Below are 22,590 nucleotides of genomic sequence, written 5' to 3'. Positions count from 1 at the left end.
ATAAAAAAATTAGCTGGGCATGGTGGCGGGTACCTGTAATCCCAGCTACTCGGGAGGCTGAGGCAGGAGAATCATTTGAACCCGGGAGGTGGAGGTTGCAGTGGGCTGAGATCATGCCATTGCACTCCAGCCTGGGCAACCGGGCGAGACTCTGTCTTAAAAAAAAAAAAAAAAGGAAAGAAATGGTAAAGTGTGAGTTCCTTGAAGGTAACGAACTAAATCTCTACATGCACCCTCAGTTAATGGGTAATGCCTATAGTAAAAGAGCATCAATGAATCAGCGGCCCATTAACCAAACAGTTCAACTCCGAGAAGTCCAAGGCATCTTTTTATTTTCAGCAAGCAAGGTCTGAGCCCAGAGTGAAGTGCAATGGCGCTGTCATAGCTCACTGTAATCTCAAACTCAAGCCATCCTCCCAACTCAGCCCCCAAGGCACTAGGACTACAAACACACACCACCCACACCCAGCTTTTTTTTTTTTTTTTGGTAGAGATGGGGGTCCTGCTTTGTTGTCCAAGGCTTGTCTCAAACTCTTGATGTGAAGCAATCCTCCCGCCTCAGCCTCCCAAAGCACTGGGATTACAGATGTGAGCCACTGCAGCCGGCCCAAGGCACCTTTTGCAGGTTTTTCCTACCACGGTCACTTCTGTTTAATTTCACTTCTATCCTGATAAGCTGCACAAAAAAAGTTCAAGAAGTGTGCATATTTATTCACACTCTTCCATGGAATCCAGATATTCACCAGTATCTGTTCAAACGAGGCCATCTTTCAAAGAGAAATACATGAAATAGACATAAAATATCTTTAACTTCAGAGCATTATGAAATTATATCATGTTAGTTTACAAGACCAAAAGGATATGCTTCCTCCTGGAAAAGATCTACTATGATTAGCAGCGTGGGAAGGGGATTACAAACAGGAAGGCAGGGGGCCCATTGTTCTTTACTTTGTACCCAGGACAAGACCACAGTGGGAAAATGGGCTAAAAAGCTTTGGCCTTAAGAAAGACTCTGTTGGCAGACTTTCTTGGACACTTATTCCCTGCACAAAATCATAATGGGAAAGAAGAGAGAAAAAAGGAAAAGTGCATTCATATCTGGTCTTGAAAAGGAAAAACAGTCTGTTCTAAGCCTTAAAAGCTGTATTTAATTGGATACATTTTGGAAAAACACTCATCAGAGCAGAGCTACACATACTCACAAAATCTTCGTATCAGATTCACAATCAGGTCTGATTTTACCAAATGCTGAACTTACTGTTAATCGAAAATGTTCAGCTCTTTATACTAATAAAGTAACTCGAAAAATTAAAAACTTAGAAATATTTCTAACTTAGGGCATGGAATTTCAAAACATTCTGTATTTCTCTCATATTAGTGTAATGCAAAAAACATTAGTTTCTGTTGAAGTTACATTTGATTCAACAAGTTTTAAAAGTAAAGCTTGATAATAAAAATAACAAAAAAAAGTGTTAAGATTTTGCTTAGTAAAACCTATCCAAATTTTTTAAATTTATATATATACACATATATATGTGTGTATGTATATACATATGTGTGTGTGTGAATATATATATATATATTTTTTTTTTTTTTTTTGAGCCAGGGTCTTGCTGTTGCCCAAGCTGGTCTCAAGCAATCCTCCCACCTCAGCCTCCCAAATAGCTGGGAATACAGGCATGAGCCACCATGCCCAGGTATTTATTTATTCATTTATTTTTGTAGAGACAGAGTCCCACTGTATTATCCAGGGTGGTCTCGAACTCCTGAGCTCAAGGGATCCTCCTGTCTCAGCCTCCCAAAGTGTTGGGATTACAAGGCATGAGCCACCGCACCCAGCCCAAAATTTTTTACATAATTCAACCTGAGAAGTTATGAGAATTTATTAACAAGTTGAACTTGAATGAAAGCAAAGGCCACAAAGAAGAAAGCAGGCATGCCATCTCTCCAGGTCCTGTCCACATCTAGGATGTAGGAAAGAACAGATCTACAGACTCATGCTGAACCCAGTTATTGATCGTCTCCAGACCTGCTTTACAATACCAACCTATGTGCAATTCTCATATTCCACCCTCAAACGGTACATTCACAGCTCCACTTGCTCTATAATCCAACAACCATACCAACTTAATCAGAAAACACCACCTCACTTCTTAGAGGAACACAAGAACTAGATTTTGTTATGACTAAACTCAGGAGACAAAATGCCAGCCTTTAAATAAAATATCCACCATGATATTACCTCTTAAGAGTTATTCAGATCTCATCAGCACACTTTCATCAGGCTCAGACAGGCACATCATGACACAAAGCGGAATGTTCAATGGTGGCAGAACAGCTGCCCAAAGCAGTAAGAGATATGAGCAAGGGATATGTTGACAATCTAATTTCAGCTACCTCGAGATTCCACAAAGATGACAGCCTGCATCCTCAGAAATGCCGCCACTAGCCTCGCCCGCTATCAGAATACTCTGGTTTACTTCTTCTGTGCAAGTTGAGCGACTCTGAAAATCTATCCATCCAATGCTCTATGGCTACTCAAGGTCTCCATACTGATACAGCGGCCTTAACAATCCTCAGATCGGCCTATGCACATGGAAAGCATCAGCGGGCCTTCCAGCCCCCGCACTGGACGCAGAAGATGAATAGAGAAACACGGAATTTCACCCCAACGAGAATGGAATCTTGAGGGCAGTTTACCTTGGAAGCTCATTTAGCAATCAAGGAAAAAAAAAAGTGATCTGGAAGCTCCATTCTGGCGTTAGGGGCGGGAATGTTTTGTGTTGCACGAACAATGACTAGCTTGCTCAAGCAGCCTCCCAACCCCCACAACTTGGCTTCTGGTCTGGCTAGTCACCCTGAAAGCTGCCAGGGCTGTCACTCGGTGCCTTCCAGCAACTGGACTTGGCTCCTAAAGGATTTGTCAGATCATCCTCCCAATATGGCTGCCCGAGTAATCCCAATCGGCTGAACGCCGAGACCACACCAGCCTTCCTCACACCTGGCCAGCATCCAACAAGCCCCCTCCCTTCCCATCGCACCCCTCTTTCCAGGCCTCCAGCCCTCGGCTACCCCAGCGCCAAGCGATGACCTTTCCTATCTCCATCTGGCAAAAGGGCATAGCCACATTCCCAGCCGAAGCCCGATGCCCACCATAAAGGGGGAAAGGGGAGAGGGGAAATGAGAAACGATGGCTTCAAACGGAGCAGAGCCGTCCCCCTGGGCTGCAACGTGCGCGGAGCCCAGAGAAGGGCCAGGCAGCGGCGGATCTGGCGAGCGCTAGACACAGCCGGGGCCTGGCAGCGCGGGGGAAACGAAGGGCCGGTGCGGGGCACTGCATGGGCCCCCGCCAGCCGCTGGACGCCAGCCCGGGACTCGCGGCTGGCCTAGGGAGGGGTCCCCTCCCCCGAGGACGAGACTCCCGCACCCGGCGCCCGCCCCGCGCTACCTCCCCTCAGACCCCGCCCGGACCCCGGCCCGGCCGCTCCTCCCCGCGGGAGCGGCCCCCTCCCCGGCCTGGCGGCCGCGGCGTCAACCGCTACCCGCCCCGCCGCCTTACCTCAGCCGCGCTGCAGACCGACGGGCGGACCGAATCAACAGGAGCCGCGGCGCGCGGCGGCGCGGGGAGCCGGGCACCGACGCACCTCAGCGCGAGCAGCTGCCGCCGCGAGCCGCAGGGCGCCGCTCCGCAGCCCCATCACGCAGCAGCCCGGCACCGCATTGAGGTGGGAGGTGGGCGGCGGGCAGGAGTGCGCGAGCGCGGGAGGCCAGGGCGCGGCGACGGCCGGCGGTGACGGCTGCGGAGGACGGGGAGCTGCTTCGACGCGCGCGGGCGCCTCCCAGGACCGCTGCCGTCAGACTGCCCCGCGTACGTCCTAGCGAAACTCCGCCCGCAGTCGCCGGCGCGGGACACCGCCCCGAGCGGGGCGGCTGCGCGTCACCTCGGCCCGCCCCGGCGCCCGCGACGGACGCGGGCGGTGACCAATCAAAGCACAGAGCTCGGGGCGGCCAGCCAATCTTAGGGGGAACCGGGGAGCGGGGCTTCTGCGGGGGGGGCTGCGGGGACACCGAGCGCCCTCTGGTGGCCCTGGGACCGGCGCGGTGAGGGGGTGCGGGGTTGGCCAAAGCCGGAGCCCGGAGTTCCCTCCCGGGTGGCCCCCAAGGGCGTTCGTCGGCATCAGCCGCCCCCAGCCACCCCGTTAATCCGCCTTGTACGGGGACAAAAGATTGAGTGGAGCGGGGCGGGGCCCAGGGGTCCTGACGCCCGCAGAGGAGCTGGGATCAACATGGGAGGCGCCGAGAGTGGAGTCATTGTCCGTCGGAAAACATCGCGCAGGCGGAACCGGCCGAACGCGGCGCGGTGGAAGCGGAACCCCGCGAAGGGATGAGCGCATCCCGCGGGAAGCTGCCTGGCCTATTCTTACCGAACCCGAGCACAACACCTCCCACGCGCCACCTCGGGAGAGAAGGCGGAATGAGTAATGGAAAAGCATGACTTGGGGTGGGCATTCCACTTGTCTCCTTGGGAGACCGCGGAAGGGCTGTGAGGAAAGGAACAAACGCTTTGCACCGTCCCTGAGTTAATGAGCCCAGCCCCCTTCTGGGAGATGCCCTTGAAGGAGGGAGAGTGGAAATCAGAAACCCGGAGGACACAAAAGCACGAGCGGTGATTTTTTAAAAATCAGATTTAGGTTCAGCTCGAAAGAAAAATCTCACTGTTCAGAAACAATTCAATTCAGTACTTAATAAAATATAATCTTCAGTGATAATATATTCAATTATCAGGCCCAGGCCGAGCACTATTACTTTATAAGGTGGTGAATTTTTTTTTATTTACTAGCAGACATTGAAAGTAAAATCACATTTCTTCCCTGGAATTAAATACAGTATTATTGTGAGTAAAAGGTATTATGTACAAGCATATGCACTAAAACATCGAAATTAATTTTCTACACTAATAATTCTGGAAAATCTCCACCACCACTCAAGTCCTCAGACTCTTCATCCGCTTTTATTGATCACTTCTCATTTTATTTAGAATTTAAACTCCACCTGCCGGCAAAAGGATTTGACATAGCTTACACTAAAGCATACAGCAGTGAAATCGTATAGGATTAAAATAGGTGTAAAATTCATAATAATAAAAGAAACAAGAGACTATTTTAAAAAGCTGTTTGAATAAGAGGCATGCCTAGAAATAAAATTTTTTTTGTTTTGTTTTGTTTTGAGACGGAGTTTTACTCCCAGCCTGGCTGAGCGCAGTGGCACGATCTCAAATCACTGCAACCTCCGCCTCCTGGGTTCAAGCGATTCTCCTGCCTCCAAGCGATTCTCCTGCCTCAGCCTCCTGAGTAGCTGGGATTACAGGCACCCGCCACCACGCCTGGCTAATTTTTGTATTTTTCATAGAGACAGGGTTTTACCATGTTGGTCAGGTTGATCTTTTTTTTTTTCTTTTCTTTTTTTTTTTTTTTTTTTTTTTTTTTTTTGAGACGGAGTCTCGCGCTGTTGCCCAGGCTGGAGTGCAGTGGCGCGATCTCGGCTCACTGCAAGCTCCGCCTCCTGGGTTCACGCCATTCTCCTGCCTCAGCCTCCTGAGTAGCTAGGACTACAGGCGCCCGCCACCGCGCCCGGCTAATTTTTTGTATTTTTAGTAGAGACGGGGTTTCACTGTGGTCTCGATCTCCTGACCTTGTGATCCGCCCGCCTCGGCCTCCCAAAGTGCTGGGATTACAGGCTTGAGCCACCGCGCCCGGCCTGTCAGGTTGATCTTGAACTCCTGACCTCAGGTGATCCACCCGTCTCAGCCTCCCAAAGTGCTGGCATTACAGGCATGAGACACCTCACCCGGCCAGAAAAATATTATTTTTAAAAACCAAGTCAAGGAAATAAATATGTTACCACTGAGCACAGAACTCAGCTCTTAGCTTCCTGAAGGCTAAGGGTAAAATGAAACTATATAGGTTAATAAACAGGAACTCATCAATTCAACAGTAGACACCACTTCATCGTAGCATGGACCTCCTTGCATAAGTACCGTGATGAGCACCATGGAGAGTTACAAAAACCTTCAGCTCTCAGTGGAGCACAATCTAAAACATAGTGAAGAGCCGGGCGCGGTGGCTCACGACAGTAATCCCAGCACTTTGGGAGGCCGAGGCTGGTGGATCACTTGAGGTCAGGAGTTCGAGACCAGCCTGATCAACGTGACAAAACCCCGTCTGTACTAAAAAAATACAAAAATTAGCCAGGAGTGGTGGGCATGCCTGTAATCCCAGCTACTTGGGAACCTGAGGCAGGAGAATCACTTGAACCTGGGAGGTGGACAAGGCGGCAGTTGCAGTGACCTGAGATCGCACCACTGCACTCCAGCCTGGGAGATAGAGAGAGACTCAGTCTCAACAAAAAATTAAATTAAATTAAATTAAAACATAGTGAAGAGGGTGTGATAGTGATTGGCAGGAGAAGAAGCCAGCCGAAGGGCACAGAGAAGGGTCAAGAAAGGCAAAGAAGTCTGCTCCAGGATCCAAGGCCAAACAGCCCACTCTGCATAAGCCTTTTGCCTCTCTGACAGAAGAAGTCACTCTGCCCAGCCAGTTTCTCAGATTACAAATTATGTACAAAAGCATCTCTTTAAAATAATAAATAAATTACTAGAAATTTGAATGTAGCCATGATCTGGTAGGGCTGTCTCTGGAATGCAAGGATACAAGAACATCAGAAGGTCTAGCCATGTGGTGCACTACCACATTCCCATCACAATCACAATCACAACCAGGTTTCTGGATGTAAAATCAATACACAAAAATCGGAGTTTTCCATTTTTATAAGAAGACTTTATTATTATTATTATTATTATTATTATTATTATTTTAAACAGGGTGTCACTCCATCACCCAGGCTGGAGTGCAGTGGTGTGATCACAGCTTACTACAGCCTCAACTCTTGCCCCCTGGTTTAATCCATTCTCCCACTTCAGCCTCCAGAGTAGCTGGGACTATAGGCACATGCCACCACGCCCAGCTAATTTTTCTATTTTTTGTAGAGATGGCTGGTATCCAACCCCTGGACTCAAGTGATCCATCAACCTCAGCCTCCCAAAGTGCTGGGACTACAGGTGTAAGCCACTGAGCCTAGTCTTTATTGCTATTTTTAATGGAATCTGGTTTTGTTTGTTTGTTTGTTTGTTTTTTGAGGCAGAGTCTCGCTCTGTTGCCCAGGCTGGAGTGCAGGGGCGCGATCTCGGCTCACTGCAAGCTCCACCTCCCGGGTTCATGCCATTCTCCTGCCTCAGCCTCCTGAATAGCTGGGACTACAGGTGCCTGCCACCACGCCCGCCTAATTTTTTGTATTTTTTAGTAGAGATGGCGTTTCACCGTGTTAGCCAGGATGATCTCGATCTCCTGACCTTGTGATCCGCCCGCCTCGGCCTCCCAGAGTGCTGGGATTACACGTGTGAGTCACCGCGCCCGGCCAATGGGATCTTTTTAAAAAATCAAGTCTTCCTGGCCAGGTGCTGTGGCCCATGCCTGCAATCCCAGTACTTTGGGAGGCAGAGTAGGCTGATCGCTTGAGCCTAGGAGTCTGAGACAAGCCTGGGCAACGTAACGAGACCCTATCTCTACAAAAAATACATAAAAAAAAAAGTAGCCGGACGTAGTGGTATGCACCTGTAGTCCCAGCTGCTCGGGAGGCTGAGGTGGGAAGATAATTGAGCCTGGAAGGTCAAGGCTACAGTGAGCTATGATTGCACCACTGCACTCGAGCCTGAATGACAGAGTGAGATCCTGTCTCAAAAAAAAAAAAGAAAGAAAGAAAAAAGCAATAAAAACTATTTAATAGTTAAGAAAAAATGCACCTGTAATCCCAGCACTTTGGGAGGCCCAGGTAGGTGAATCACTTGAGGTCAGGAGTTCGAGACCAGCCTAGCAAACATGGTGAAACCCAGTCTCTACTAAAAGTACAAAAAATTAGCCAGGTGTGGTGGCACATGCCTGTAATCCCAGCTGCTCAGGAGTAATCCCAGCTACTCTGGGAGGTGGAAGTTGCAGTGAGCTGAGATCGTGTCACTGCATTCCGCCTGGGCAAAAGAGCGAGATTCAGTCTCAAAAAGTGTAATAAATAAATGAGCAAGACCTATATGGGAAAAAAGGTATACAACTGTACTGAAACACATTAAAGAAGCCCTGAATAAATGTACAGGTGTTCTTTATTGTGGGACAAGAAAAAAATAATAATAAAGATGTCAGGTCTAAGCAAGTTAATCTATAAACAATGTAATTCTAATCAAAATTTCAACATTTCAAATTTTCTATGGAATTTGACAAGGTGATGGTAAAATTCATATGATAAATATATTCTGTGTCCTTTTTTTAAAAAAAAAATCATATAACAAAGCTGCCCATGGCAATTTTGAAGAATGAGGTATAGGGACTTGCCCATAAATAAGCAAGAGTCGCAGTGACATTGTGCAGATTAGTGCTCTGTTGTATTGACAAGAATATAGAAATATAAAAATGGAACATCCTGGTTACTCAGGAGGCTGAGGTGGGAGAATTGCTTGAGCCCAGGAGTTCGAGGCTGCAGTGTGCAATGATCACGCCACTGCACTCCAACCTAGCAACAGAGCCAGACCTTGTCTCTAAAAAAATTGAATAGAAAAGAACAGAAGAGAGTTCAGAAACAGACCACATGGGTGAAGGATCATAACATATGACTGCATTGGCATTACAAATTAGCGTGGGGAAATGGAAAATATAAATAATAAGTAGCACTGAAATGATTGCCTAACTACATGGTTAAAAAAAAAAAAGTCCTGATTGGGTGTGGGGGCCCATGCCTGTAATTCCAGCACTTTGGGAGGCTGAGGCAGTAGAATCACTTGAAGGCAGTAGTTTGATACCTGGGCAACATGTTGAAACCCTGTCTCTACAAGAAATACAACAACAACAACAAAAAATTAACTGAGTGTAGTGGCATGCCTGCGGTCCCAGCTATTCAGGAGGCTGAGGCAGGAGGATCACCTTAACTCTGGGGAGGTGGAGATTACAGTGAGCAGAGATGATGATACTATAGCCTGGGTAACAGAGTAAGACCCTGTCTCAAAAAATAAATAAATAAATAAATAAATAGGCCAGGCTCGGTGGCTCACGCGTGTAATCCCAGCACTTTGGGAGGCCGAGGCGGGCAGATCATGAAGTCAGGAGATCGAGACCATCCTGGCTAACACGATGAAACCCCGTCTCTGCTAAAAATACAAGAAATTAGCCGGGCATGGTGGCGGGCACCTGTAGTCCCAACCACTCAGGAGGCTGAGGCAGGAGAATGGCGTAAACCCGGGAGGCGGAGCTTGCAGTGACCCGAGATCGCACCACTGCACTTCAGCCTGGGCAACAGAGTGAGACTCTGCCTCAAAAAATAAATAAGTAAATAAATAAATATAAATTTTTAAAGTGCAGGATAATAGGTGCAGGACAGTGGCATTTATACATAAAGTCTGAAGCATGCATATGAGCACTATACTGTTTAGCACTAAATTTATGTATAGTCAAGTGTGGAAACATGGATGACAATGACAATCATCAAACTCAGGATGAGATTAACCCACGAGAGAAACAGAAGAAAACAAAACAAACATAAAAAGGGAGCGTGACGTGAGAATCCGCAACTGGATCTGTAATATTTTATTTCTTGAAAAACAAAATAACAGGAAGATGGAAATGTTGAGTTGAAAAACCAGAGAATTTATTGATTTGTCTTGAACTCCTTATTGTCATTTCATTATCATTATTTTTTGTTTGTTTTTTGAGATGGAGTCTTGTTCTGTCGCCCAGGCTGGAGTTCGGAGGCGCTATTTCTGCCATTGATGATTTTCTGCCTTCCATTTTCTTATCTGGAAATGTCTATTGTTGATTGATTGATTGACCTATTGATTGATTTAGAGACAGAATCTCCCTTTCTCACCCAGGCTGGAGTGCAATGGTTCAATCTCGGCTCACTGCAACCTTTGCCTCCTGGGTTCAATGGAGCAATTCTCCTGTCTCAGCCTCCCGAGTAGCTGGGATTACAGGTGCCCACCACCATGCCCAGCTAATTTTTGTGTTTTTAGTAGACACGGGGTTTCACCGTGTTGGCCAGGCTGGTCTCGAACTCCTCACCTGAGGTAATCCGACCCCTTGGACCTCCCAAAGTGCTGAGATTACAGGCGTGAACCACCACGCCCAGCCCCTGTCATTATGATTATTGTCTTTTTTGTTTTGTTTTGTTTTGTTGGGAAAGAGTCTCACTCTGATGCTCAGGCTGGAATGCAGTAATGCAATCTTGGCTTATTGCAACTTCTGCCTGCTGGGTTCAAACAATTTTCGTGCCTCAGCCTCCTGATGTAGCTGGGATTACAGGCATGTGCCACCACACCCGGCTAATTTTTGTAATTTTAGTAGAGACAGCAGGGCACAGTGGGTCATGCCTGTAATCCCAGCACTTTGGGAGGCTGAGGCAGGCGGATCACATGAGGTCAGGAGTTCAAGACCAGCCTGACTAACATGGAGAAACTCCGTGTCTACTAAAAATACAAAATTAGTTGGGCATGATGGCACATGCCTGTAATCCCAGCTGCTCAGGAAGCTGAGGCAGGAGAATCGCTTGAACCCAGGAGGCAGATGCTGCAGTGAGCTAAGATCGCGCCATTGCAATCCAGCCTAGGAAACAAGAGCAAAACTCGGTCTCAAAAAAAAATTTTAGTAGAGACAGGGTTTCACCATGTTGGCCAGGCTGGTCTTGAACTCCTAACCTCAAGGGATCCACCCACCTCGGCCTTGGCCTCCCAAAGTGCTGGGATTATATGCATGAGCCACCACGCCCACCCTATTGCCATTATTTAATACAGTGTATGTGGGAAGGTATCATGTGAGTTTTGTTTTGTTTTGTTTTGTTTTTTGAGACGGAGTCTCGCTGTGTCACCCAGGCTGGAGTGCAGTGGCTCGATCTCAGCTCACTGCAAGCTCCGCCTCCTGGGTTCACGGGATTCTCCTGCCTCAGCCTGCAGAGTAGCTGGGACTACAGGTGCCCACCACCACGCCCAGCTAATTTTTTGTGTATTTTGAGTAGAGATGGGGTTTCACTATGTTGGCCAGACTGGTCTCAAACTCCTGACCTCGCGATCCGCCCGCCTCGGCCTCCCAAAGTGCTGGGATTACAGGCGTGAGCCACTGTGCCTAGCCATCATGTTAGTTTTCATACTTTACTGCCTGTTTAAAAAATATGTATGTAATTTATGCTGGGCAAGGTGGGATGCACCTGTAGTCCCAGTTACCTGGGAGGCTGAGGTGGGTGGATGTCTTGAGCCCAGGATCTCTAGGCTGCAGTGCACTTTTATTGTACCTGTGAATAGCCACTGCACTCCAGCCCAGGCAACAGAGCAAGACCCCATCTGTAAAAAAGTAAATAACTTCATAACTTAAAAAATGATAGGCCAGGCTCAGTGGCTCAAACCTGTAATCCCAGCACTTGGAGAGGCTGAGGCAGGTGGATCACCTGAGGTCAAGAGTTCGAGACCAGCCTGACCAACATGGTGAAACCCCCCATCTCTACTAAAAATACAAAATTAGCTGGGCATGGTGGCACATTTCTATACTCTTAGCTTCTCGGGAGGCTGAGGCAAGAGAATCACTTGAACCCAGGAGGCAGAGGTTGCAGTGAGCTGCGATCAAGCCATTGTACTGCAGCCTGGGCGACAAGAGCGAAATTCCGTCTCAAAGAAAAAAAAAAGATATTTGTCCAGAGGCATCCCAGCTGTGATGCCACCAGTAATCCTCTGCAGGCTGGGTCGGCAGTTACATCAGAGGGCGAGGGACCGATCCCCAGCGGCTGAGCCATGTGCGAGGAGCCGAGCGGGTGGGAGACAGCAAGTCGTAATCCTCTCTCTCTGACCTGGTTTTCAGATGTCCTAGTCTCACAGCCTGCACTGTAAAAGGCCACCGCGTCTCGGCCACACATGTGGTAAATGTGTTACGGAAATCCCTTCCGGATGGCGTCCATATTCACTCAAAACTTCTACATGCGGACCCTTGCACCGACAGAAATGTGGGAAGAGCCCAATTTCATTTCTAGCAAAATCCTCTACAGGACCATCCATGACCATAAAGAGAATTACTTTCCAGTTATTTTAACCAAGGTCAGGTAACACATGTACTTGAGTCCTAGATCATGTTGCATGAGTAAAAATAGAAACTGCTTATATTTTTAGACTTAAGAGCCTAGGCAGTTCTCTACCCCATTAAATCTAGAACATATATGCTTTCCTATACAAAGTCCTTATAAATATTAATTAATGTCTATTTTATGTAAGGATGTATCTATTAAACACTGTATTAAATAATGACAATAAGGAGTTCAAGACAAATCGACAAATTTTCTGTTTTTTTTCCAGTGAATCCTTTAACAAACAGGATGCAATCTGGTTTAACTCATTAATATTAATGTACAGTGGCACCACTTATGCCAGGGTTATTTAGAATCAGAAAATCAAAACTGTAAGATTCTTTAGAACTGGTGTGCTACCTAGTCAGGAAATAAACACGCAAGTCTCTAGTTTGCTGAGGACCGAATTTTTTTTTTTTTTCTCTGAGCCTGAGTCTGGCTCTGTTGCCCAGGTTAGAGTGCAGTGGCACAATCTCGGTTCACTGCAACTTCTGCCTGCCGGGTTCAAGTGATTCTCGTGCCTCAGCCTCCCTAGTAGCTGGGACTACAGGCACCTGCCACCATGCCTGACTAATTTTCTTATTTTTTTAGTAGAGATGGGGTTTCACCATGTTGGTCAGGCTGATCTAAACCTCAGTGACATACCTGCTTTGGCCTCTAAAAGTGCTGGGATTACAAGTGTGAGCCACCATGCCTGGCCTAGGACTGATTTTTTTTTTGATGGAGTCTCGCTGTGTCACCCGGGCTGTAGTGCAGTAGTGTGATCTTGGCTCACTGCAACCTCCACCTCCTGGGTTCAAGCAATTCTGTCTCAGCCTCTCGAGTAGCTGGGACTACAGGTGCCCACCACCACACCTGGCTAATTTTTGTATTTTTAGCAGAGACGGGGTTCCAGCATATTGGTCAGGCTGGTCACGAACTCCTGACCTCAGGTGATCCGCCTGCCTCAGCCTCCCAAAGTGCTGGGATTACAGGTGTGAGACACCACGCCCGGCCTAGGGCCAATTTTTATATGGTGGCTTCAACTGCCTAGAATCCAGAAGGAAGGAAAAGAAAATTAGCCCAAGAGATTACAAAGATCATGCACCTTCTTCACTGGAAAGTTCCTTAACCTGCGTTGTATGTCTCTTTATTGATATTTCACCACTAATTCTAACGTGCTGCATTGCTAGAAATCTTAGCTAACCAGGTTGATAGGGGCAAAACGGAAATGGGGGTGGGGGCAATGCTGGAAGAAGTCTTATTCCAACAAAGATTAAAATTTTAAAAGCATACATAAAATTTCAGAAAACATAGCTATTTGACGATATGTAAATCCAAAGGAGGTCTGGCTTTTTTTTTTTTTTTTTTTTTTTTTTTTTTGAGATAGAGTCTCGCTCTGTCGCCCAGGCTGGAGTGCAGTTATGCCATCTCAGCTCACTGCAACCTCTGCCTGCCAGGTTCAAGCGATTCTCCTGCCTCAGCCTCCCAAGTAGCTGGGATTACAGGCATGCGCCACCACACCCAGCTAATTTTTGTATTTTTAGTAGAGATGGAGTTTCACCAGGTTGGTCAGTCTGGTCTCGAATTCCTTACCTCAAGTGATCTGCCCGCCTCAGCCTCTAAAAGTCCTGGGATTACAGGCATGAGCCACCGCACCTGGCCGACTTTTGGCTATTTTTAAAAACCAAATTAGGCCAGGCGTGGCGGCTCACATGTGTAATCCCAGCACTTTGGTATACCAAGGCAGGAGGATCACCTGAGGTCGACCAGCTTGGCCAACATGGTAAAACCCCATCTGTACTAAAAATACAAAAAAAAAAAAAATTAGCTCAGCGTGCTGGCACATGCCTGTAATCCCAGCTACTCAGGAGGCTGAGGCAGGAGAATTGCTTAAACCTGGGAGGCGGAGGCTGCAGTGAGGAGAGATTGCGCCACTGCACTCCAGCTTGGGTGACAGAGCAAGACTCAGTCAAAAAAAGGAAGGAAAAGAAAGGAAGGAAGGGAGGAAGAAAGAGAGAGAGAAAGAGAGAGAAATAGAAAGGAAGGAAGGGAGGGAGGGAGGGAGGAAGAAAGAGAGAGAAAGAAAGAAAATAAATTTCTGCATCCCTACAGGCAGTAGCAAAATCATCTGGTGTCATTTTTTTCTCTTTTCCTCCAGTGCTCAATTATATTTAAATGAATGTCATTTTACCAAGTAGTATATTCATCACACTTCAGGTTAGTCAATCGCAGAGATCACTGTGGCCCTAAGGACCACATAGTAAATACCAAACAATCCGGACAGAAAAAAAACAAACCAAGAACCAAAGAGTCTTATTTTTTTAAAGACTTAAAGAATGGGAATTATTTTTTGTTTTTTTTGTTGTTATTGTTGTTTTTGACGGAGTCTCACTCAGCTCACTGCAACCTCTGATTCTGTGGTACAAGCAATTTGCCTGCCTCAGCCTCCTGAGTAGCTGGGATTATAGGCACGCACCATTACGCCAGCTGATTTTTGTATTTTTAGTAGAGACAGGTTTTCACCATGTTGACCAGGATGGTCTCTATCTCCTGATCTCGTGATCTGCCCCCCTTGGCCTCCCAAAGTGCTGGGATTACAAGCTCACGCGCCCGGCTGGGAAATTTTAATTTGGTGTGTTCTCTTAATTTCCAAGGATAAATTTGAGATTTTGTTTTCATCAGCTGTGGGCTCTTTGCACACATGGTCAGCCCTGTAATCAGCATGTCTTGCTGTTTTCCCTGGTCCTGACTGGGGAGCTGTCATTTGGGCCAGGTAAGAATACTCTGCATAGATTTCCTTCTTGTGAATTGCAGTTCGTGCATCATTTTTCTGTAACAGGCATTTTTACTAATTAAGAACAACCTCATATCAATTAACTTTGGTCTTAAAGCCATGATTAAGGAAACCAAATTGTTGTTTACTGAAATTGTTGTGCCAGTGACAGATGGCCCTGGAACACTTGGGCAGGACACAAAGCCTGAAATGGGCTCCCTACAGCATCAGAGCGAGTTCAGTTGCCAGGAAGGATCCCAGAACATGAGAATAGGAACATTCTAGGCAAAACAGAGAGCTTGGAGCACGATGCCTACAGCTGAAAACACACAGCAGAGTCATAGTGTCTCAGGTGACCATATCGACTCCTCTGTTCTCCAAATCTCCCATCCAGGGAGATGATCCCAATGACATCACTAACCCTATTTGGGCTCCAGCTCCCAGTGCCTCATAGGAACTCAACTGTATGTGTGTGTGTATATATATATATATATTTTGAGACGGAGTCTTGCTCTGTCGCCCAGGCTGGAATGCAGTGACGCAATCTCGGCTCACTGCAGCCTCTGCCCCTTGGGTTCCAGCGATTCTCCTGCGTCAGCCTCCTGGGTAGCTGGGATTACAGGCACGTGCCACCACACCTGGCTAATTTTTGTATTTTTAGTAGAGACGGGGTTTCACCATGTTGGTCAGGCTGGTCTGAACTTTATATTTCTCTTGCTTAGAGATGAGTATATAATTCATGCTGACAGAAAGCATCTACTAGAAAGAGGGCATTAGAGAGGGCTTGAGAGCACCTGGTCGTTCCAGCTGGACTGTTTGGATTCTAATTCTGTCACTTGCTGTGTGCTGTGGAGCAATTGCATCGCTTCCATCATCCTGTTTCCTGGTCTCTAAAATGGGAATGAAGATAATACCCACCTCACCCTCACGTTGTGAGAATTAAAGGAGGGTGTGACTGTAAGACGCAATGCCTTCTCATGTTCATAACTAGAGAGCCATGGTCTCCTTCAAGTCAGGAGACCGGAACTCAGTAAACCCTCTCTGTGTGTGTCTCTCTCTGTGTGTCTCTCTGTCTCTCTCTCATCCCTTATCACTCCTGTGAACAGCTTTCCTATCTACGGATTACAGAATCACAGTATCTAAAATGTTATAAGGAAATGAACCTGCTACCTCCTAGCTGTGGAGTCATGGGCAGGTCAATATCCCTGGACTTCAGTCTTTGATCTATAAAATAAGGCAATTGAGTAGATGAATTGAATTCTAAAGTATATTCAGACTCTAATATCTTAGCACTCTTACCGACTGTATTTTTTTTTCTCCCTATCCATAGAGAGGAAGGATTTAAGTTGATGGTGATGACAGTAATGACAATGGCTGGTATTTATTGAGCATTGACTATACACCAAGAACTGTATTAAGCACTTCACATTAATTATCTTTTTTTTTTTTTTTTTGGAGATGGCGGCTTGCTCTGTCGCCCAGGTTGGAGTGCACTGGCGTGATCTCGGCTCACTGCAACCTCTGCCTCCTGGGTTCAAGCAATTCTCCTGCCTCAGCCTCCCAAGTAGCTGGGACTACAGGCATGCACCACCACGCCCGGCTAATTTTTTGTATTTTTAGTAGAGACGGGGTTTCACCGAGTTACCCAGGATGGTCTCGATCTCCCAAACTTGTGATCTGCCCGCCCTGGCCTGCCAAAGTGCTGGGATTATAGGCATGAGCCACCGCACCTGGCCTTAATGATCTTTTATAATCTTTACAGCAGCCCTACAAAATAGATCCTCTTATTGCTGCAAATTCGCATAAAAGGGAACTCAATAAAGGTTATGGAGCCATGGCTGGGCACAGTGGCTCATGCCTATAATCTGAGCACATGGGGAGGCTGAGGAGGCAGATTGCTTGAGCCCGGGAGTTCAAGACCAGCCTGGGCAACATGGCGAAACCCCATCTCTACAAACAACAGCAGCAACAATAAAAACAGGATTATGGAGACTAAAAAATGTCCTTCCCTACAACCTACCAAAGATACCAGGTCCTGCTCCCTGGAACGTATATATTACTGTATATAAATTAGGATCTTTGTAGATGTGAGTAAATTAAAGTTTTGACATGGCGAGATTAACTGCGATTATCAAAACGAGCCCTAAATGCAATCACATGTAACCTTATAAGGGGGAGGCAGGCACTGGAGGCCAGGCATGGTGGCTCATGTCTAAAACCCACATTTTGGGAGGCCAAGGCAGGAGGATTGCTTGACCCCAGGAGTTTGAGACTAGCCTGGGCAACATAGTGAGACCTCATCTCTACTGAAAAAGGCTGCGTGTGGGGGTTCACCCCTGTAATCCCAGCTACTCAGGAGGCTGAGGTGGGAGGATCACTTGAGCCCAGGAGTTTAAGACCAGCCTGGGCAAGATGGCAAGACCTTGTCTCTACAAAAAATTTTCAAAAATTAACCAGGCATGGTGGTGCACTCATGTAGTCCCTGCTATTTGGGAGGCTGAGGCAGAAGGATCGCTTGAGCCCAGAAATTCAAGGTGACAGTGAGCTAGGATCATGATCATGGCACTGCACTCCAGCCTGGACAATAAAGTGAGACCTTGTCTTAAAAAAAAAAAAAAAAGAAAGAAAGAAAGAAAAAGGAAAAAGAGGCCGGGCGCGGTGGCTCACACCTGTAATCCCAGCACTTTGGGAGGCCGAGGCGGGCGGATCACAAGGTCAGGAGATCAAGACCATCCTGGCGAACACGGTGAAACCTCGTTTCTACTAAAAATACAAAAACTTAGCCGGGCGTGGTGGCGGGCGCCTGTAGTCCCAGTTACTCGGGAGGCTGAGGCAGGAGAATGGTGTGAACCCGGGAGGCAGAGGTTGTAGTGAGCCGAAATCGTGCCACTGCACTCCAGCCTGGGCGACAGAGCCAGACTTTGTCTCAAAAAAAAAAAAAAAAAAAAAAAAAAAAAAAAAAAGAAAAAGGAAAAAGGGCCAGGCGAGGTGGCTCACGCCTGTAATCCCAGCACTTTGGGGGTATCACCTGAGGTCAGGAGTTTGAGACCAGCCTGACCAACATGGTGAAACCCTGTCTCTACTAAAAATACAAAAATTAGTCAGGTGTGGTGGTGCATGCCTGTAATCCCAGCTACTCGGGAGGCTGAAGCAAGAGAATCACTTGAACCTTGGAGGCGGAGGTTGCGGTGAGCCGAAATCGTGCCACTGCAGTCCAGCCTGGGCAATAGAGAGAGACTCTGTCTCAGGAAAAAAAAAAAAAAGGAGGCCAAGGGCGATTTTACTACACATGGTGGTGTGAACATGGAGGGAGAGATCGGAGAGATGAGATCACAAGTCAGGTAACTCTGGCAGCCACCAGAAACTGGAGGGGTGAGAAACAGATTCTCCCCTAGAGCCTCCAGGGGCATGGCCCTGCCAGCACCTCGACTTTAACCCAAAATACTGATTTTGGACATCTGGCCTCAAGAACTATGAGAGAATAAAATCCTATTGTTTCAAATCACCCAATTTCTGGTAATTTGTTACAGCAGCCACAGGAAACTAACACAGAGGTTAGTAATTTATTTATGGTCACAGTCAACAGTGGTGGAGACAGGATTCAAATCCAGGAACCCCTGGCTCCAAACCTCATGCTCTAAAGCACAACACTGGATTTCCCCTTAGAACACATGAAACAGCCAGACACAGTGGCTCACGCCTGTAATCCCAACACTTTGTGAGGCCGAAGTGGGTGGATCACCTGAGGTCAGGAATTTGAGACCAGCCTGACAACATGGAGAAACCCCTTCTTCACTAAAAATACTAACGAAATCAGCTGGGTGTGGTGGCGCTTGCCTGTAATCCCAGGTACTGGGGAGGCTGAGGCAGGAGAATCACCTGAACCCAGGACGCAGAGGTTGCAGTGAGTCAAGATAGTGCCACTGCGCTCCAACCTGGGAAACAAGAGAGAAAACTCTGTCTCAAAAAAAAAAAAAAAAGAGGGCCGGGCACGGTGGCTCATGCCTATAATCCCAGCACACGACATCAGGAGTACGAGACCAGCCTGACCAACATGGTGAAGGCCTGTATCTACTAAAATACAAAAAAAAATTAGCGGGGCATGGTGGTACCCACCTGTAATGCCAGCTACTCGGGAGGCTGAAGCAGGGGAATTGCTTGAACCCAGGAGTCGGAGGTTGCAGTGAGCCGAGATTGGGCCACTGCACTCCAGCCTGGCAATAGAGTGAGACTCTGTTTCAAAAAAAAAAGAGGCCAGGTGCAGTGGCTCACACCTGTAATCCCAGCACTTCGGGAGGCTGAGGTGGGCGGATCACTTGAGGTCAGGAGTTCAAGACCAGCCTGGCCAACATGGTGCAACCCCATCTCTACTACAAATACAAAATTAGCTGGGTGTGGTGGCGGATGCCTGTAATCCCAGCTATTTAGGAGTCTGAGGCAGGAGAATCACTTGAACCCTTGAGGTGGAGGTTGGAGTGAGCCGAGATCAAGTCAGTGCACTCCAGCCGGGGTGACAAGAGCATAACTCCATCTCAAAAAAAAAAAAAAAGAAACAGAAAAAGAATACGTGAAACAAACAGAGATTGACTAAGTATTAAGTAACAAAAATAAAGAAAGAAGGAGGGGCCAGGTGCAGTGGCTCACGCCTGTAATCCCAACACTTTGGGAGGGCAAGGCAGGCAGATCACAAGGTCAGGAGGTCGAGTCCATCCTGGCTAACACAGTGAAACCCTGTCTCTACTAAAAATACAAAAAATTAGCCAGGCGCAGTGGCAGGCGCCTGTAGTCCCAGCTACTCGGGAGGCTGAGGCAGGAGAATGGTGTGAACCCGGAAGGCGGAGCTTGCAGTGAGCTGAGATAGCCCCACTGCACTCCAGCCTGGGCGACAGAGCGAGACTCCGTCTCAAAAATAAATAAATAAATAAATAATAAATAAACAAATAAAAGAAGGAATAAAAAACAAATCAAAAAGAAGGAGGATCACAAAAAAGACCAGCTGGTGAAACCCCGTTCTACTATCCATAGCTAAGGTAACATTCTAACCCGTGGCTGATTCAGTGAGCCGAGATCGCGCCACATCCAGCCTGGGCGACAGAGCAAGATCCTCTCAAAAAAAAAAAAAAAAAAAAAAAAAAAAAAAAAAAGGCTACAAACATCCCAGCTTCAGATGTGATTACTTCATCCTCTCTGCTACAAACATCCAAGCTTCAGATGTGTTACTTTAAAAGTTAATTCTCCCGCACACTTTACATCAAAATTAGGTCATACCTGCATCCCCGCCAAGAATGGCCAAGAATGAGTGCACTTGAACAAAAGGATACAGTTTGTAAAAAGAAAAAAGATGAGATATTTATGGCTAAAGAGGTTACTTGGCAGTAATTTCAGGCTCTCAGTCCACTCCTGGCAAAGAGAAACAGAAATTGCTTATCTTTTTTTAAAGATTTGTTTCCTTTTTTCCCCTTCAACTGGGACTCTGTCCTTGATTTTGTCAAAAGGAAAATTGGTGAGAACTAAGAAACTTGATTTTTATTCCCCTCACTTGCTACCTTCCTGACTGTCTGAGTTCCCAAGCAAATCAATTAATAGGAAAGTTGGGATTTGGGGTTTGAATTTTATCCTGGTTTATAATGAGCCTACATTTTTCTCTGCAGGAATGGACCCTCAGTTCCAACTCTGCGCACACATTAAAATCGTCCAGTTTTTACTAGAAGTCTCCTGTTTTCATCAGTGCATGGCTCCTAATCCATCAATTTGATTCATCTCATCTCCCTCCATCCCCTTTTTTGCCATTTAAATGATATGCACACTTTCTTTCTTTCTTTCTTTCTTTGAGACAGAGTTTCACTCTTGTTTCCCAGGCTGGAGTGTAATGGCACAATCTCCGCTCACTGCAACCATCGCCTCTCAGGTTCAAGCGATTCTCCTACCTCAGCCTCCAAGTAGCTGGGATTACAGGCATGTGCTACCTCACCCAGCTCATTTTTGTATTTTCGGCAGAGATGAGGTTTCACCATGTTGGCCAGGCTGGTCTCGAACTCCTGACCTCAGGTGATCCACCTCCCTCGGCCTCCCAAAGTGCTGGGATGACAGGCGTGAGCCACTGCACCCGGCCACAAAAATTTGAGATAAACGATCATAACATCAGACCAGCCTGCAATGCTCTAGGTGAAATATTGTTTGCACCCTAAATTTATAGGACACAAAGCAATAAGCATGGAGACACCTGCAGATGAGGCTCCTTTGGCTGCCATAGGATTTTTCAATCATCCTAAAGAAATCAACTGGTGCTGGGCACAGTCATTCACACCTGTAATCCCAGCACTTTGGAGGCTGAGTCAGGCAAATCACTTGGAGTCCAGGAGTTCGAGACCAGCCTGGGCAACATAGGGAGACCCCCGTATCTATGAAAATAATTTTAAAAATTAGCCAGGCATGGCCGGGCATGGTGGTTCATGCCTGTAATCCCAGCACTTTGGGAGGCTGAGGCAGGCAGATCATGAGGTCAAGAGATCGAGACCATCCTGGTCAACATGGTGAAACCCTGTCTCTAAAAAATACAAAAAATTAACTGGGCGTGGTGGTGCGCACCTGTAGTCCCAGCTACTTGAGAGGCTGAGGCAGGAGAATCACTTGAACCCAGAGGCGGAGGTTGCAGTGAGTTCAGATTGCGCCAACTGCACTCCAGCCTGGCAACAGAGTGAGACTTCGTCTCAAAAAAAAAAAAAAAAATTAGCCAGGCATAGTGAAGTGCACTTGTAGTCCCATTTACTCAGGAGGCTGAGGCGCGAGAATTGTCTGATCCTGGGAGGTCCAGGCTGTAATGAGCCATGATGGCGCCGTTGCACTTCTAGCCCGTGGTGAAGAAAAATGTGTCAGGCGCGGTGGCTCACGTCTGTAATCCTAACACTTTTGGAGGCCAAGGCAGGGAGATTGCCTGATCCCAGGTGTTTGAGACCAGCCTGGGCAACATAGGGAGAACCTATCTCTACAAAAAATTTAAAAATTAGCCGGCGTGGTGGGAGAATCGCTTGAGGCCAGCAGGTCAAGGCTGCAGTGAGCCGTGATTGCACCACTGCACTCCAGCCTGGGCAACAGAGACCCTGTCTCAAAACAACAACAACAAAAAAAACCCTGCAGGGCACTATGACTCACACCTGTAATCCCAGCACTTTGGGAGGCTGAGGAGGAAGAATCACTTGAGCCCAGGAGTTTGAGACCAGCCTGGGCAACAGAGTGAGACTCTCAAATAAAAAGAAAAAAGTTTTTGCATCACTGAAGGCCTCCCTAGATTGTATGCAAAGACAGTAAAGCACAGCCCTGTAAGACAAGGCAACTCTAAGGAAGAAGCTAAGCATTTATTTATTTTTAATTTAATTAATTATTATTATTATTATTATTTTTGAGATGGAGTCTTCCTCTGTTGCCCAGGCTGCAGTGCAGTGGCGCGATCTCGACTCATCGCAACCTCTGACTCCCAGGTTCAAGCGATTCTCCTGCCTCAGCCTCCCGAGTAGCTGGGATTACAGGCAGTACAACCACGCCCAGCTAATTTTTGTATTTTTAGTAATGATGGGGTTTCACCATGTTGGCCAGGCTGGTCTCGAATTCCTTACCTCAAGTGATCCGCCTGCCTCAGC

General features: G+C 47.1%; 2 protein-coding genes across 10 annotated transcripts in view; one reads left to right on the top strand and one right to left on the bottom strand.

Moving 5' to 3' along the window:
* KIF1B (kinesin family member 1B) overlaps positions 1-3,893 on the bottom strand; it is a 178,384-nt gene extending 174,491 nt beyond the window's left edge. For 8 of the 9 annotated variants that reach the window (XM_050787676.1, XM_050787730.1, XM_050787702.1 and 5 more), the window contains exon 1: positions 3,560-3,893. The gene's annotated coding sequence lies outside the window, so the exon portion shown is untranslated. Of the gene's footprint in view, positions 1-33; positions 860-3,559 lie in introns of those variants that run through there. The other variant, XM_050787684.1, reaches the window with a different exon arrangement.
* The window catches only part of CTNNBIP1 (catenin beta interacting protein 1), a 668,528-nt gene that overhangs the window by 285,157 nt on the left and 360,781 nt on the right, over positions 1-22,590 (top strand). The window lies entirely within an intron of this gene.

The sequence above is a fragment of the Macaca thibetana genome, chromosome 1 (assembly GCF_024542745.1).
Source record: "Macaca thibetana thibetana isolate TM-01 chromosome 1, ASM2454274v1, whole genome shotgun sequence".
NCBI classification, from domain to species: Eukaryota; Metazoa; Chordata; class Mammalia; order Primates; family Cercopithecidae; genus Macaca; species Macaca thibetana.
Note: the sequence above shows the minus strand (reverse complement) of the source record. Positions and strands in the feature narration are given on the sequence as shown.